Genomic DNA, 15756 nt, shown 5'->3' with positions numbered 1-15756 from the left:
TCCTTCTGATCTTCCATTAGATGGCGCCATTGTCAAATTTCTGTAGTTTCAGATGGGCCTGGGAAGCAACCGAACAGCTCATTGTTTCTGCCTGTAACAACTTTTTATTTTGGCTTGCTTTTCTTTTAAGTCATTTGAAAAAAAAAATCTTAAAGCTCTCTTCAGAAATACCCTATTTCAAATCCATGGGAGTAAATGAACTGAAGTGCTTATTGAAGAAATTTAGCCATTAGATAAAAAATACTGTCAAATGCATGCAAACACCAGTACCTGAGATCAAGTTACTTTCTCTCAGTCCTGTAAAAAGTGATTGCTGATATACTGATTAGCAGAAGCACAAAATGCTATTTGCTGCTTTAGAATTTTTCATAATTCTGAGTAGGCTTGGATTTCTACCTTTTCACCATCACCTCCATTATTTTTTTTTTATCAAAAATATCATTATTGGAAAGATTTTTATCCAAAATGTTATTTACTAAATATACTGCTCACAAAAATTAGGGGATATTTCAAAATGAATATAAAGCGATAAAATATACCCTTTTTTTTTTTTTTTTTTTTGTATTTTTCCGAAGTTAGAAGCGGGGACGCAGTCAGACAGACTCCCTCGTGCACCTGACCGGGATCCACCTGGCACACCCACCCGGTGGCAATGCTCTGCCCATCTGGGGTGTCCTTGCCGTTGGAGCCATTCTAGCACCTGAGGTGGAGGCCATGGAGCCGTCCTCAGCACCCGGGCCAACTTTGCTCCAATGGAGCCTTGGCTGCAGGAGGGGGAAGAGAGAGACAGAGAGGGAGGAGAGGGGGAAGGGTGGAGAAGCAGATGGGCACTTCTCCTGTGTGCCCTGGCCAGAAATCAAACACAGGACTTCCACACGCCAGGCTGATGCTCTTTCGCTGAGCCAACTGGCTAGGGCTCCCCTAATTTTTGTGAGCAGTGTAGTTAATGATTCTTCTATTTTGTATGTATATGTTTGATTAGTTAAGGTTTCTAATAAACAAAGGGACAATCTGGCTACATTGTTCTCATTCATAAACAGCCACTTGGAATCTTTCACTGACCTATCCATTACTCACCCTGAGAAGTCCCAAGTGGGTCTAGCTTTATCTTTGGGCTGATCTGAGCATGCTCAGAAGTGCTTCTCTTCTCAGCTTGAAATGGCCAAATTGCCCTGCTTATAGAGCTAGTGGGCCGAGCAATGGGATTGTTGGGTTTATAAATTCACAAACTGTCCTTGAAGCATCCACTGTTTGGGAGCAGTTTTTGTGAAATCCTTCAGTATCGAAATGGTACCATGAGCCTGACCTGTGGTGGCGCAGTGGATAAAGTGTCGATCTGGAAATGCTGAGGTTGCCAGTTCGAAACCCTGGGCTTGCCTGGTCAAGGCACATACGGGAGTTGATGCTTCCAGCTCCTCCCCCCTTCTCTCTCTCTCTCTCCTTTCTCTCCCTCTCTGTCTCTCCTCTCTAAAAATGAAAATAAATAAATAAATAAATAAATAAATAATAAAAAAAAAAAAAAAAAAAAAAAAGAAATGGTACCATGAAAGTGAAGAGCGCAGAGTGGAACGTTGATGATTCCTTTTCATTCAAGGAAAGAGTTCATTTGCAGACTTCAGATGGTGAATTTGAAGAACAGATTATCACATTTTTGACAGTTGGTCAGAATTTGGTACCTGGATTGCTTAGAGCCAGACCTACCAGTGCATGCTATTGTATGTACAGTTTCCCTGTGAACAAGTTCGGAATTAGGAGCACAGTACGATATCTGCATATAACTTTTGACTCTACAGTCAGCACTTTGCATCCAGGGATTCAACCAACTGCAGACTGAAAGCAGTATTTTCCAACCACAGATGGGAATCTGCGGTTGGGAATGCGAAAATACCATTTTTTGTTTTGTTTTGTTTTGTTCCACAGTTGGTTGAATCTGTGGATGTGAACCCCAGGGATACAAAGAGCCAAGTGTATTTATTGAAAAAATATCTGTGTATCAGTAGACCCTTGCAGTTCAAACCCATGCTGTTCAAGAGGTAACTGTATTTACTATGGACGGGTGCAATGTGTTCTTCTAAAAAGGTAGCTAACGCTCTCTCTCTCTTTTTCCTCTTGTGAATTTGTTTTTATTGGGATGTAGGGGGAGGCTCACCGGATGGTGATACTCCATCAGGGTCCTGTCTGTTCTAATCCTGGGATGGCTTTTGGAACTTCCATCTTTTTCTTGAATCTGCTGCTCTTGTTACAGCAGCCTCTTCAGGTCCACTGCTGAGTGGCTCCGTTTTCGAAGAGAATTTTCTCTTTTTCTTAGGGGACAATCTAGTTTCTTGCCTCTTTGGAGTCACTAACTGATTCCTCTTTGGGGAAAGATTTCTTCCTCGTGGGAAGATTTCCACTGCCCGTTGTCTCCTCAAGATCATGACTAACCAGCTCCTTCCTCCAAAAGAATTTCTTTTTCTTGGGTTTGGATTAAGTGACGGGGGGGGGGGGGGTCTTCTATTCATTCCATTTTTCTGAGGAGCTTTATGGAGCTTTTGCTGTTTCTTCCTTTTGAGGTTTTCACGTGTCTCCTCACACTTCTCCAGCATCTGGGCCACTGCTGTTTTCTGAAGAGGAAAGTGCGTTTACAGCCAGCCATTTCTTTTCCTGCTCCAAGCGTTTCTTCTCCTCTTCCTCCAGCTTCCTCAGCAGCCACTTCCTCTGCCGGAACCATGGCCACCTCCTTCATGACCTCCAGATCCTTTTTTAAAAAAAGATTTTACTAATTTATTTTTAGAAAGGGGAAAGAGAGAGAAGGGAAAGGAGCAGGAAGCATCAACTTGTAGTAGTTTCTTCTCATATGTGCCTTGACCAGGCAAGCCCAGGGTCCCAAACTGGCGACCTCTGCGTTCCAAGTCGATGCCTAATCCACTGCGCCACCACAGGTCAGGCAATCTCCAGATTCTTTCATGGAGTCTCTCTAGTCTCAGGATAGCTGCTCCTTCACTTGTTCTTGAAGCTTCTCCCCAAATGCACTGTGGGTACCTCAGAGAAGCGATCAGTTTGTAAGGCAACACTGCATTTGTTTGCCAGGTATTGAGAGCTATGGCCCTTGTTCTTAACAGCTGCTCAGCTAATGAAGGTGGTGTGGAAAATGAGTTCATATTTTGGGGTGCTACCACTTGTCTTCAGGGCTCTGGAAACTTGGTCCCTTTACCGGGCCCCAGAAATCACCCAGACACCAGGACTGGCCATCTAACAATCTCTTCTTGATTGCAAAATGCAGTTCTGGCCCTGGCTGGGTAGCTTAGTTGGTTAGAGCAGTGATTTTCAACCTTTTTGAGCCGCGGCACATTTTTTACATTTACAAAAGCCTGGGGCACACCACCTACCAAAATGACACAAAATGACACTCTAACACAGTACATATTATACATGTAGTTAATAATATAGTTTCTAAATGTATTTATACTCACTTAGTGTGAAACCTGGGCTTGTTTCGATGATTACAAAAGGGATATCCTGGCAGGAATGGTAGAAAGACACACACGAAGCTCCTCCTCAACAGTTCTCAGTCTCTCTCTGTTTTTAGTTTTTATCGCAGTCAAGCTTGAGAAGCTCAGCTCACATAGATATGTGGTTGAAAACGGGAGCAATGTCAAAATAGCTTTGTTGGCCAGAATGGGGAACTCCTTGGCAACAGATATCCAAAAACTGTCCAAACGAAGATCAGCAAACTTTAGCTTTAAACCATGATCTTGTTTCAGTTCAATGAGTTCCTCTTGCTCCTTTAAAGTCATGTCCTTTCCAGCAATGGATACTGAGCTGTATGGGTCCCTAACCCAGTCAAGGCATTCTGTGAAGGCTGAAGAGAAATAAAATGACAACGTCTTCTCAAGAGTTTTCAAATGTCTGCCAATCACCTCGCACATTGCAGCAGTGTTGCGGCCTACTATTGGTTCATCGCTAGTGGTCAGGATGAATCCTAGAAGGTGATTGGTCAGTGAGCATTCCCTGTGCCTCCAGTCTTCCGGTCGCTGATAGCTGGAGGGATTGTGAGGGGAATGTTTATGTTCGGATGGAGGCGGCTGACGACAAAGCTATGGTGACTGTTCAGCTTTCCTACACTGACGACTGCTCTGGGTTCCTGGGCTGGTGCTGTGTTTTTTATAGTTGAATTTTTCCAGGGGTGAGAGTGGGAGAGAGTGGGGAGGGTATGCAGAAAGAAAAGCTGCACTTTTCTTAATCAAAAAAACTATTTATAGGTGCTATGCTAAATTTTTTAAATAATATTTTTAAAAATTTATTTATCAGTTTTAGAAAGAGGGAGAGAGAGAGAAACATCAATTTGTTCCTGTATGTGCCCTTACCAGGGATCAAACCTGCAACCTCTGTATCTGGATCAGGCGTCCCCAAACTAAGGATGAGGGCCGCATGCGGCCCCCGAGGCCATTTATCCGCCCCCCCCTGCACTTCCGGAAGGGGCACCTCTTTCATTGGTGGTCAGTGAGAGGAGCACTGTATGTGGTGGCCCTCCAACGGTCTGAGGGACAGTGAACTGGTCCCCTGTGTAAAAAGTTTGGGGACCCCTGATCTGGATGATGCTCTAACCTAGGCACTATGCTAAATTTAATACCAAAATATAATTTACATACCGTAAAATTTGCCCATTTTAAGTGTACACTTCAATGACATCTAGTTAGGACTGCCAGATGATATATATACTATGTTCAGTTAAAATTGAAATTTATATAAACAACAAATACCTCTTTATGCAATATCTAGGACATGCATAAAGTAAAAATATTATTTGTTGCTCATCTGAAACTTAAATTTAACTGAATATCCTGTTTTTATTTGCTAAATGTTTTTTAAAATTAAGTGAGAGGCAGGGAGGCAGAGAGACAGACTTCCTCATGCGCCCAACCAGGGTACACCTGGCAAGCCCCCTACAGGGCAATGCTCTGCCTGTCTGGGGCTGCTGCTTCATTGCTCAGCAACCGAGCTATTTCAGCACTTAAGGTGAGGCCATGGAGCCCTCCTCAGCACCGGGGCCAACTTGCTCAAACCATTTGATCCATGGCTGCTGGAAGTAAAGAGAGAGAGGGGGGGCCTGGGAGGGGTAGAGAAGCAGATGGTCGCTTCTCCTGTGTGCCCTGACCGGGAATCGAACCCAGGACATCCACACTTCAGGCCGATGCTCTTCCATTAAGCCAACCAACCAAGGCTATTTTCTAAATTTGAGAATTCTATATTTTATAAATATATAGTCATACAGAGATCACCACAATCTGCTTTTAGAACATTTCCATCACCCCCAAAGCTCTCTTTTGCCCATTTGCAGTCAATCCCTAGTTCCTCAAGTCCCAGGCGACCGCAGATTTGCTTTCTGTTTCCATCAAGTTGAGGAAGGCTTATTTTTATTAATATTAACAGAATATTTTTAAGTGGAGGGGCTCAGCTGTTCTACGACTTAGTTTAAAATCAGAGTATTTACGTGAAGAGTTTGGTTTCGTTTTGTTCAAGCAGAACCACCGAGGAGAATGGCTGCCCAAGGCAGGGTGGTTTTGCCATTGAAGTACCATTGGGGTTGCAGGTATGTGGAATATTTGAATCTCTTCGAGTTTATAGACCACATGGGTAACCCGGCTGTGGTGAGGCTTGGAGCCTCTTGGCCTGGCACTGCGTGTGAGGACCCTTTCTAGGCCCAGTCAGGGCAAGGCACGAAGTTGGGAGGGGCTCTCAGGAGACCAGAAGGGCCCATTCGAGGATACTGCATGCTATCCTGGCAAAATGCTGGTTCTTGGCTACCTGGGCCCAGTTATAGAGTGACATACTAAATATTTAAGTTTCGGGTGAAGGCACCTAACACTGTGTCTTTTGTATAAACAGTAGCCTGAAAACAGCTATCCATGAATTTAGAGTTCATCTGACACAGATTGCTAAACACTGAGGGCTGACACATCTTAATCTGAGGAGATGCATGAAAGATGATCCCTGCTTTAAGAAGATTCTTTAGCAGCTAATGTTTACTGATCACTAACCATGTGCTAGTGTTTTCTAAGTGCTTAACCTGTGTTAACATCTAATCCTCATAAATGTTATAAGGCAGACACTGTCACTCTCCCCATCTTGCCTATGAGAAAGTGGAGGTTCAGAGAGGTTAAGGAAGCCCTCCAAGGTCACACAGCTAGTGTGGGCCTAGATGAGCCTCACAATATGGTATGGTAAATTCTGTGGAAGCCCAGAAAGCAAGGTGTCTGAGCCACTGGGAAGGAGGGGCCAGGCATCTCCCCTGGGGAGTTAATTGACCAAAGAATCAGGTAACGGTGTTTCAAGCAGAGGGAACAGCATATGAAAAGGTAAGAGGCAAGAGAATGTGGCACGATGAAGAGTGACAAACAAGGCTTGGAACAAATGATATTTCAGAGCATTAAAAAAAAAAAATCCTGGCCCTGGCCGGTTGGCTCAGTGGTAGAGCGTCAGCCTGGCGTGCAGGAGTCCCGGGTTTGATTCCCGGCCAGGGCACACAGGAGAAGTGCCCACCTGCTTCTCCACCCCTCCCCCTCTCCTTCCTCTCTGTCTCTCTCTTCCCCTCCCGCAGCCAAGGCTCCACTGGAGCAAAAGTTTGCCCGGGCGCTGAGGATGGCTCTGTGGCCTCTGCCTCAGGCGCTAGAATGGCTCTGATTGCGGCAGAGTGACGCCCCAAGATGGGCAGAGCATCGCCCCCTGGTGGGCATGCCAGGTGGAACCTGGTCGGGCGCATGTGGGAGTCTGACTGCCTTCCCATTTCCAGCTTCGGAAAAATACAAAAAAAAATAAAATAAATAATAATAATAATAATAATCCTGCGTGACCAGACGGTGGCGCAGTGGATAGAGCGTCGGACTGAGATGTGGAGGATCCAGGTTCAAGACCCAGGTTCAAGACCCCGAGGTCGCCAGCTTGAGCGTGGGCTCATCTGGTTTGAGCAAAAAAGCTCACCAGCTTGGACTCAAGGTTGCTGGCTCCAGCAAGGGGTTACTTGGTCTGTTGAAGGCCCGCGGTCAAGGCACATATGAGAAAGCAATCAATGAACAACTAAGGTGTCAAAACGAAAAACTGATGATTGATGCTTCTCATCCCTCTCCGTTCCTGTCTGTTTGTCCCAATCTATCCCTCTCTCTGACTCTGTAAAAAAAAAAAAAAAAATCCTGCCATTTATCTTTAGCGAAAAATGTCTGATTTTGGCAAGGGCGAGTCTCAGATGAGAGCCCTGAAGAACTTCAGGAGTGGCGCTCAGCAACGGTCTCCACTTCGAGAGTTGTTTCTGACCCACCCATCTCCCTGCACCAGCTCTGTTCTGTCCTAAAAGGGCTCATAATACCCATGCTGTGGGGTTCATAATAGAACACAGTATGGTGTTGGGCATAATGTACTTGAATGAAATGGAATAATGTAGGCGGCATATACGTCAAAGAGCTTTCAAGTCAGCACATGGCCACCCAAACGTGACAAAGTGCTTCAGTGGCCCAGGCATCGCGCCCAATGTTCGCCTTTGAGAGGAGCTGGAACCCCTCCCCTTCCGCTCTCAGCGGCTGGGGATTTTCAGTGTTGATTTCCATCTGGCCAAGATTTCCTCTTTCTTCCTCTACCTGTGGTTCTGGAGGCTCATCCTGGAGAGGCGCCAGCAGTCTCACCAGCGCGGGAGTTAGGAATGTGTTTGCAGGGAACCAGGGGAGGGGAAAATCTTCTGGCTGATGTGCCCGGTCACTGGCTTCCTGGTGACTGATCACTATGGAAACCGAGCTCCCTTCCTTTTTGCTGCGGGCTCGTTGAGGACGCGCATTGTTGATGCTTTTACTGCACAGATCAGAAGTTCCTTCCTCTTTCCTGTTGCAGAATGCCAGTCACCACCGTTGTCCTAAGAGCTGTAGCTCACCCCCGAGGAGCTCAAGCTTGGGAAAAACAATCTCATTTGATTCCCCAGAGGTCATGGGGGCTTCTGGGTAAAGGGTGAGGCCTGAGAACAATGCTGGGGTGAGAACAATGCAGCCTCCAGGGCTGAACTGAGGCCTGGCTTTTCCCCCTCCCTCAGCTCTCCCAGCCACATTTAAAACATGGATTTACAGGCAGTCCAGGTAGTATTGTATCAGGCCACAGAAAAGTTCAAGTGTCTTTCTGTGGACAAAGCCTCCCCCGTGGCCTGGGCAGAAGTGACTCCAGGCAGCTCTGAGCCCCCTTCCACTGCACATGACTACCCACTTATGCAGACCCCAAGAGAAGTCTCTTCCTGGAGGGGAAGGCTTGCAGATGGAGGGGCACGTTGGGATACAGGAGAGGGAAGATGATGACGGGGTCAAAATGCCAGCGGAGGAGAGCGTTTATAACCCAGGGACACAGTCAGTCCTGGGTTACAAATGAGATCGATTCTGTAGGTTTGTTCTTAAATTCAATTTGTTTGTAAATTGGAACAGGTACATTTACCTATTAAATGCAAGTAAGGTGATTGTCTTAACATGGTATTTATTTTTACCATTCTGTGCATATGAATACTTAAACATTTTAAAATACAACCTTAAGCAATCTTGGGTGATGCATAAGATGATGGACTTGTTGGAGAGGACCGGACTGGTGTTAAAGAGTCAGGGTTGGATTCTGCTGCTGGAGACAGTGTCTTGAAGTAGGTGTCAAGGGAGGCTTGTACAGAGCTTTTCTTTTTCTCATCACAAACGGCCCTGTAGTATCTCAGGCCTTCGGTAACTATAGGGTAAACTGTGGTGAACCTTTCTGTATCAGGATCTTGCTCCTCTAACTTTGCTATTCCTGCTTCAATGAGATGAAAAGCATCAGCTCTTTTGTAGAAAATTTTTTCGGTTCTAGAGTGTATAGATCCCTGTTTTCTTTTATTTTTATTTTTTGTATTTTTGTATTTTTCTGAAGTTGGAAACGGGGAGGCAGTCAGACAGACTCCCACATGCGCCCGACGGGGATCCACCCAGCACGCCCACCAGGGGGCGATGCTCCGCCCATCTGGGGCGTTGCTCTGTTGAAACCAGAGCCATTCTAGTGCCTGAGGGAGAGGCCACAGAGCCATCCTTAGCGCCCAGGCCAACCTTGCTCCAATGGAGCCTTGGCTGCAGGAGGGGAAGAGAGAGAAGGAAGGAAGGAGAGGGGGAGGGGTGGAGAAGCAGATGGACGCTTCTCCTGTGTGCCCTGGCTGGGAATCAAACCCGGGACTCCTGCACGCCAGGCCGATGCTCTACCACTGAGCCAACCGGCCAGGGCCCCTGTTTTCTTCCCTAAATGCTATCTATCATCTGCTGCTCTAGTTCCATAAAGTCTTTTTCTTTTCTTTTTTTTTTTTTTTACAGAGACAGAGAGAAGGACAGAAAGGGACAGAGACAGACAAGAAGGGAGAGAAATGAGAAGCATCAAGTCTTCATTGCGGCATCTTAGTTGTTTATTGATTGCTTTTTCATATGTGCCTTGACTGGGGTGGTGCATAGCAGAGCGAGTGACCCCTTGCTCAAACCAGCAACCTTGGGCTTCAAGCCAGCAACCTTGGGCTTCAAGCCAGCGACCTTGGGCTTCAAGCCAGCGACCTTTGGGCTTAAGCCGACAACCTCGGGGTTTTGAACCTGGGTCCTCTACGTCCCAGTTCGATGCCCTATCCATTGCGCCACCACCTGGTCATGCCATAAGGTCTTCATTGGTTAGTTCTTTGCCATGGGAGTCAAGTAACTCTCTGATATCATCTCAGTGATGTCTAGTAGGCCTTACGGTGCTCTGTGTGTAAGTAGGAGTTGTAGATAAACCGGATGTTTGTAACTTGGAGACAGGGCACACCACACACCTGCGTCATCATCAGTCACTTACGCATTCACAGGAGTTTCAGGTGTCATCATCTGGGAGAACTGATGCCACTGGGTTGGGCCCAGTACTGAGACCATTTCTTAGAGGCCAGTGCCCGTGTCTGAGCACCCAGGGCCTGACATCACACATACTGTGCCAGGTCCCAGATAGGAGGACTCAGGGCTAGTGGTTTCTAGTGTCACCCAGTGACAACAAAGAAAGCTCCCAGGTCCCTTCCTGAGTTTGGCTGTGACTTGCTTGGTCAGCCAGCCAGGGGCCTGGGAGGGATTTCCTTTGTAAGTCTACCTAAGGGATGGCTCTCTGGCTTCATCCTAAGTGGGTAGCGGGGTACTAAGGACGCCTCACATGTACACATTTTACTGTTCCAGAGGTCCACCTAAGAATAATTTTCTGGTGCAAATGAACAGGAAATTATCTGGGAGGGAGCATCCCATTTAGATGCTGGGGCATTTCAGTGCGTCTCTAGAATAATGTTCAAAATCCTCCGTTACCTCCTTGAGCACCCAAGATCTTTCCTGTGTCTCTCTTAGGTCTCCAAGTGTTCCCGTTCGCTTTCCATCTAGAATGTCCCTTTATTTGGAGCATGTTTGCTCTTGTCGCCCTGCAATTCCTCCAGGTTCTTAGTAGCAGTGTGAAGATCCATGTTTTGTTTTTGCCAGAGGAGAGCCTGGGTCCCTGGACCCCGGGGGGAGCCCTGGCCATAGGGAGAAGACAATGGTGACAGAGATGGCCTAGCCAAATGCCTTTAGAGCAGCTCAACTCACCTGTTGCTCTTGGTATAAGAGAAAGCGCCTCTTTGGGGAGGGCATTCTAACTGTCCCTGATTCTGTGTGCTTATGGGACCAGCAGAAAGGCAGGACTTTCATGTGATGCTTGGCTCTTTCCTCACCACTCCCAAAAGGGTCTCACTCCCATAAGATCTCAGGAGAATTGGAGGGTTGAAAGCTGTAGGGGCCGCCTAATGTGGTATTCCCCCAACAACACCTGCTTTGGGGGCATCCAGACAGGGCTTGAATCTTTCAGGGACAAAGAACCGTCTGGTCCATTTACTAAAAATAGAGATTTTGATAATAGTAGATTCACATGCATTTATAGTTAAGTACTGCAGAAGGATCCCTGGTACACTTGTCCAGTTTCCCTCAATGGGAACATTTTGTGAAACTACAGTGTAATATTACAACCAGGACATTGACTTTGATATAATCCATGGACTTGACTTAATCTCCCCAGTTTTATTTACTTGTGCTCATTGTGTTTGTGTGTAAAGTTCTATACAGCTTCATCACCTGCACAGGGTCATGTGTCCACCACCAGTCTAGGCACAGTCCCAGCACTACAGGGGTCCCTCTTTTATCCTTTTATAGCCATGCCCACTCCTTCCCTGTCCTCATCCCCAACCTCTGGAAACCATTAGTTTGTCCTCCATGTCTACAGTTTTGTTATTTCACAATGTTATGTAAATAGAATCACATTTAGGGGGTTGGCTTTTATTGCTCAGCATATTTCCCTTGTATTTACCCAAGACATTGCATGTATCTCTTGCTCATTCCTTCTTATTGCTGAGGAATAGTCCATGGTATGGTTGGAGCACTGTTTGTGGAACCATTCACCCACTGAAGGGCATCTGGACTCACTCCAGGTTTTCAGGAAAGCTAGAATTCCAAATAAAGCCACTGTCAAATTCATGTCCAGATTTTTTGTGTGAACATACTTCTTTTTTTTTTTTTTTTAATTTTTCTGGGGAACTGATTCATTTTTATTATTTTTTAAAAATTATTTTTATTCATTTTAGAGAAGAGAGAGAGAGAGAAAGAGAGAGAGAGAGAGAGAAGGAGGGAGTAGCAGGAAGCATCAACTCCCATATGTACCTTGACCAGGCAAGCACAGGGCTTTGAACTTGTGACCTCAGCATTCCAGGTCAATGCTTGATCCACTGCACCACCACAGGTCAGGCAAACTGGTTCATTTTTAAAACAGCTCTAATTAAAGCAGATCTTTGAGGTTTGTGAGGGATCCATTTGGAGAATGATATGTGTTCTCACATCCTCAATGTGAGAAATGTTTATACACATTCCCGGGCTGGTTCGAACTGACATGTTTCTCATGTCTGTCTAGAAGCCCCATTTCTTGTGCATATTCTCATACCCCAGCTTGGCTGCCTTTTTTATTTGGATGTATGTATTTGTTTTAATTTTGTTCAATCAGGTAATGAAGCTATAAAGAAACAGGAAACACTAAGACAGTTGTATAGAACAAATTGAAGGATTACATCCTAGAATACCCTTGGTGAATAAATACTTCATATTCTGAGTATTTCAACTTTTTTAGATTTTGAACCCTTCAGTCTTTGTTCTAAGCCAAAGATTTTTTTTTAATTGTGGTGCATTAAAAAATGTGTTTTTTTGGCCCTGGCCAGTTGGCTCAGCGGTAGAGCGTCGGCCTGGCATGCGGGGGACCAGGGTTCGATTCCCGGCCAGGGCACATAGGAGAAGCGCCCATTTGCTTCTCCACCCCACCCCCCTCCTTCCTCTCTGTCTCTCTCTTCCCCTCCCGCAGCCAAGGCTCCATTGGAGCAAAGATGGCCCGGGCGTTGGGGATGGCTCCTTGGCCTCTGCCCCAGGCGCTGGAGTGGCTCTGTTCGCGGCAGAGTGATGCCCCGGAGGGGCAGAGCATCGCCCCCTGGTGGGCAGAGCTTCGCCCCTGGTGGGCGTGCCGGGTGGATCCCTGTCGGGCACATGTGGGAGTCTGACTGTCTCTCCTCGTTTCCAGCTTCAGAAAAATACAAAAAAAAAAAAAATGTGTTTTTTTTCTAGAGGCCCTGTGCAAAAACTTAAGGGCTCAGCTCTACAGTCAGACAGGACTGGCAGGTGAACTTGCTTCTCGCCAACCTGGCTCAGAGGAGATGCCACAGGTGTTTCCTCTCTCAGCTGCCTTTAAAAACCTTTACAAAACTTTTCTTCACCTGCTGTGTTGTAAAGTTCTAACTGAAAGATACCTCCCTATCATTTCTACCCAAAAATGGGGGGGGGGGGGAGGGGAAAGAAGTACAATTCTCCTTTCACATAAAAAAAATGTAATTATTTAAAGATAATTATCAGATATTCCCCCCAAATCATAACATTCCCCCTTCCTTCAAATGTTCCTCTTAGGATGTGGGTTGAAGGCATTTCCTCAGCATTTCACCCCTGGTCCACACACTTTGGGGTATCACACCCTCTCTGCACCCAGAACTGAGCATGTGTGACAAAATACAGTGGGACTGTGTTCTGCCCCCTTCTCAACTCTTTACTTCTGTTAATGTAGCCAAGGCCTGACCTGTGGTGGTGCAGTGGATAAAGTGTCAACCTGGAACTCTGAGGTCGCCAGTTCAAAGCCCTGGGCTTGCCTAGTGAAGGCATATACAGTATGGAAGTTGATGCTTCCTGCTCCTTCCTGCTTCCTCTCTCTCTCCTCTCTAAAATGAATAAATAAAGTCTTTAAAAAAAATTTTTTTTAACTGCAGCCAATTGTGATGAGATGACAGCCACACCCCTTTCCTACTCACCAGTCTTTCCCACAGGTTCTACAGTTAAGTGGCATCTCCTTCATCCTGTGTTTGTAAGGTCACCTTTAAGGAACTAAGATCAGGAACTTAACCTCTATTATATGTTACCATTTGGCCCATGTCTTTCTTCTAGTGACATTCTTTTGACTAGTGGTTCTCTGTCATTTGTCCTCTTCCCTATCTCTCAGTGCTGTGTCATTAGTGGTTCCATCAGTGTATTTTCACGAGGCCTGTGTGGGCCATCACAAGAAACATCACCCTAGAGGAGGTGGGACTGGGGAGAGAAGAGTGTTGAGGAGTGCCTTGGAGAGCCGTCCTTTCACCATCCCGGACACCTGGCTGCTGACTTTGCCTTCTCACCCCCACTGTGAGGTGGAGGCCATGGGCCAGGAGGGTGGGAGCCAGGCTGGGTTGACCTTCAGACCTGGCTGAGTTTCCAGGGCCCTCCCTGTAGGTGGGTAACTGAGCGAGGGCTGGACCCAGGGGCCAAGGTGTAGCAGGCATCCCCAAACTACGGCCCGCGGGCCGCATGTGGCCCCCTGAGGCCATTTATCCGGCCCCCCCGCCGCACTGCCAGAAGGGGCACCTCTTTCATTAGTGGTCAGTGAGAGGAGCACTGTATGTGGCGGCCCTCCAACCATCTGAGGGACAGTGAACTGGCCCCTTGTGTAAAAAGTTTGGGGACCCCTGGCTCCCGTGCCCCTTGCTGTGTGAGTTCTAGGTGGTGGTGGTGGGGGGGTGGCCTACTGTGGACCTCAGGCTAGAGTAGGGCCAGGGCCCCAACGCGGCCTGGAGACCCCCGCCCCTAAGCCCGAGGGTGAAGCGGGATTCGGAGTGGAGAGCCACTCTGAGAGGGCTTCCCCCAGCCCTGCGCTGCCCCACCTGGAGCCCGTGAGTCTGGACAAGGAGCAGCTGGAGCCAAACCCCGAGGAGAGACTGAGCAAGGACACAAGCACTCTGCAGAAAGACCTCAAGCAGTGTGCCAAGCTCCCGAAGGAGAAGAGGATCTCCCTGCATCTGCCCGGGTGGGCGTGGGCTTGCCCTTGAGGGTCTCTTTGGGAAGGTGTTCAGCCCAAGGACCTCCTGTGTTTGGAGGCTCTACAGCTCGGTTTCAAGAACACGTGTAAGTGTGGCCGCGCTGTAGCTGCGGAAGTGGGCAGAGGAAGGTGACAACCACAAGAATCTGTAGGAGGTAAGCAAAGCAGAGACCAGTGTGCAGGCCCGAAAGAGAAAGTGTGCAAGTGTGAGAACACGATCAGGCAGTGCCCAAAGACCCTGCAGCCAATCAGGCCCCGCCCAGCAGCTCAGCTTGGGCTGGGGAAGGCTGTGGTCCGAGTGTAGTTCAGCAACAGTCAGCAGAAGCGCCTGTGATCAAGCAGTGACTACTCTCAACCAGAGGGTTTCCAGGCTTCCAGGCCTCCTTTCTCAGAGGGACTGGTGTCCTTTCCTCTGTCCACAAGGCTCCATTTGGGTACCCTAGGCTACGCAGTCCCTTTCCCAGAGGGTGAAGCTTTTCCCTCTGTGTCTGTCACCACTCTGGACTCTCCTACACATTCATATGGAGGTGCCTGCCCTTCCCAGGAAGGAAGAGAGCTAGGGAAAGAACACTGAGGATTGTTTCAGGGCTTTGGGATTAAGTTCTTTTGCTATGGCATTGGGAACACAAAAAGTGTGGGGGCAGAGTGTTTGGGGAACTGTTTGGAAGGAAGGTGAAATTCAGTGGTGCTCTTTTTTTTATATATATACATGAGTGTTTATAGTAGCATTGTTCATAAGAGTCAATATCTAGAAACAAATCTGTCAACTTATGAGCAAATATACTGCAGTATGGCCATGTGATGAAATACTATTCAGCCATAAAAAGGATGAAATGCTGATACATGCTAGAACATGGATAAACCCCCAAAACATTATGCTACATGATAGGAGCCAGTCACAAAAAGCCACACAGTACATGATCCCATTTATATAAAATGTCCAGAATAGGTAAAGCCATAGGAATACAAAGTAGATTGGGGGTTGTCAGGAATGGGGGAGGGTGGAAAGTGATTGCTAATGGATTTTTTGGGGGGTGATCAGTGGTGCTCTTGATTTTAATCCCCCCATCACTTATCACTTTGATCTTAAAGTAGCCTGGGAGAGAGAGAGAGACACACACACACACACAGACACACACACACAGAAGGAAGGGAGGAAGGGAGAGAGGGAGGAAGGAAGGAAGGAAGGAAGGAAGGAAGGAAGGAAGGAAGGAAGGAAGGAAGGAAGGAAGGAAATGGAAGGAAGGAAGGAAGGAAGGGAAAGAAAGAAAAAAAGAAAGAAAGAAAGAAAGAAAGAAAGAAAGAAAGAAAGAAAGAAAGAAAGAAAGAAGAAAGAAAATTGTT

At 47.0% G+C, this 15756-nt stretch overlaps 1 pseudogene; it reads left to right on the top strand.

The window, feature by feature from the left end:
• The first annotated feature begins 1543 nt into the window (after positions 1-1543).
• LOC136309406 (POU domain, class 5, transcription factor 1-like) lies at positions 1544-14986 on the top strand (annotated as a pseudogene).
• The last annotated feature ends 770 nt before the right edge of the window (positions 14987-15756 follow it).

Source organism: Saccopteryx bilineata, chromosome 6 (genome assembly GCF_036850765.1).
Source record: "Saccopteryx bilineata isolate mSacBil1 chromosome 6, mSacBil1_pri_phased_curated, whole genome shotgun sequence".
NCBI lineage: Eukaryota > Metazoa > Chordata > Mammalia > Chiroptera > Emballonuridae > Saccopteryx > Saccopteryx bilineata.
Note: the sequence above shows the minus strand (reverse complement) of the source record. Positions and strands in the feature narration are given on the sequence as shown.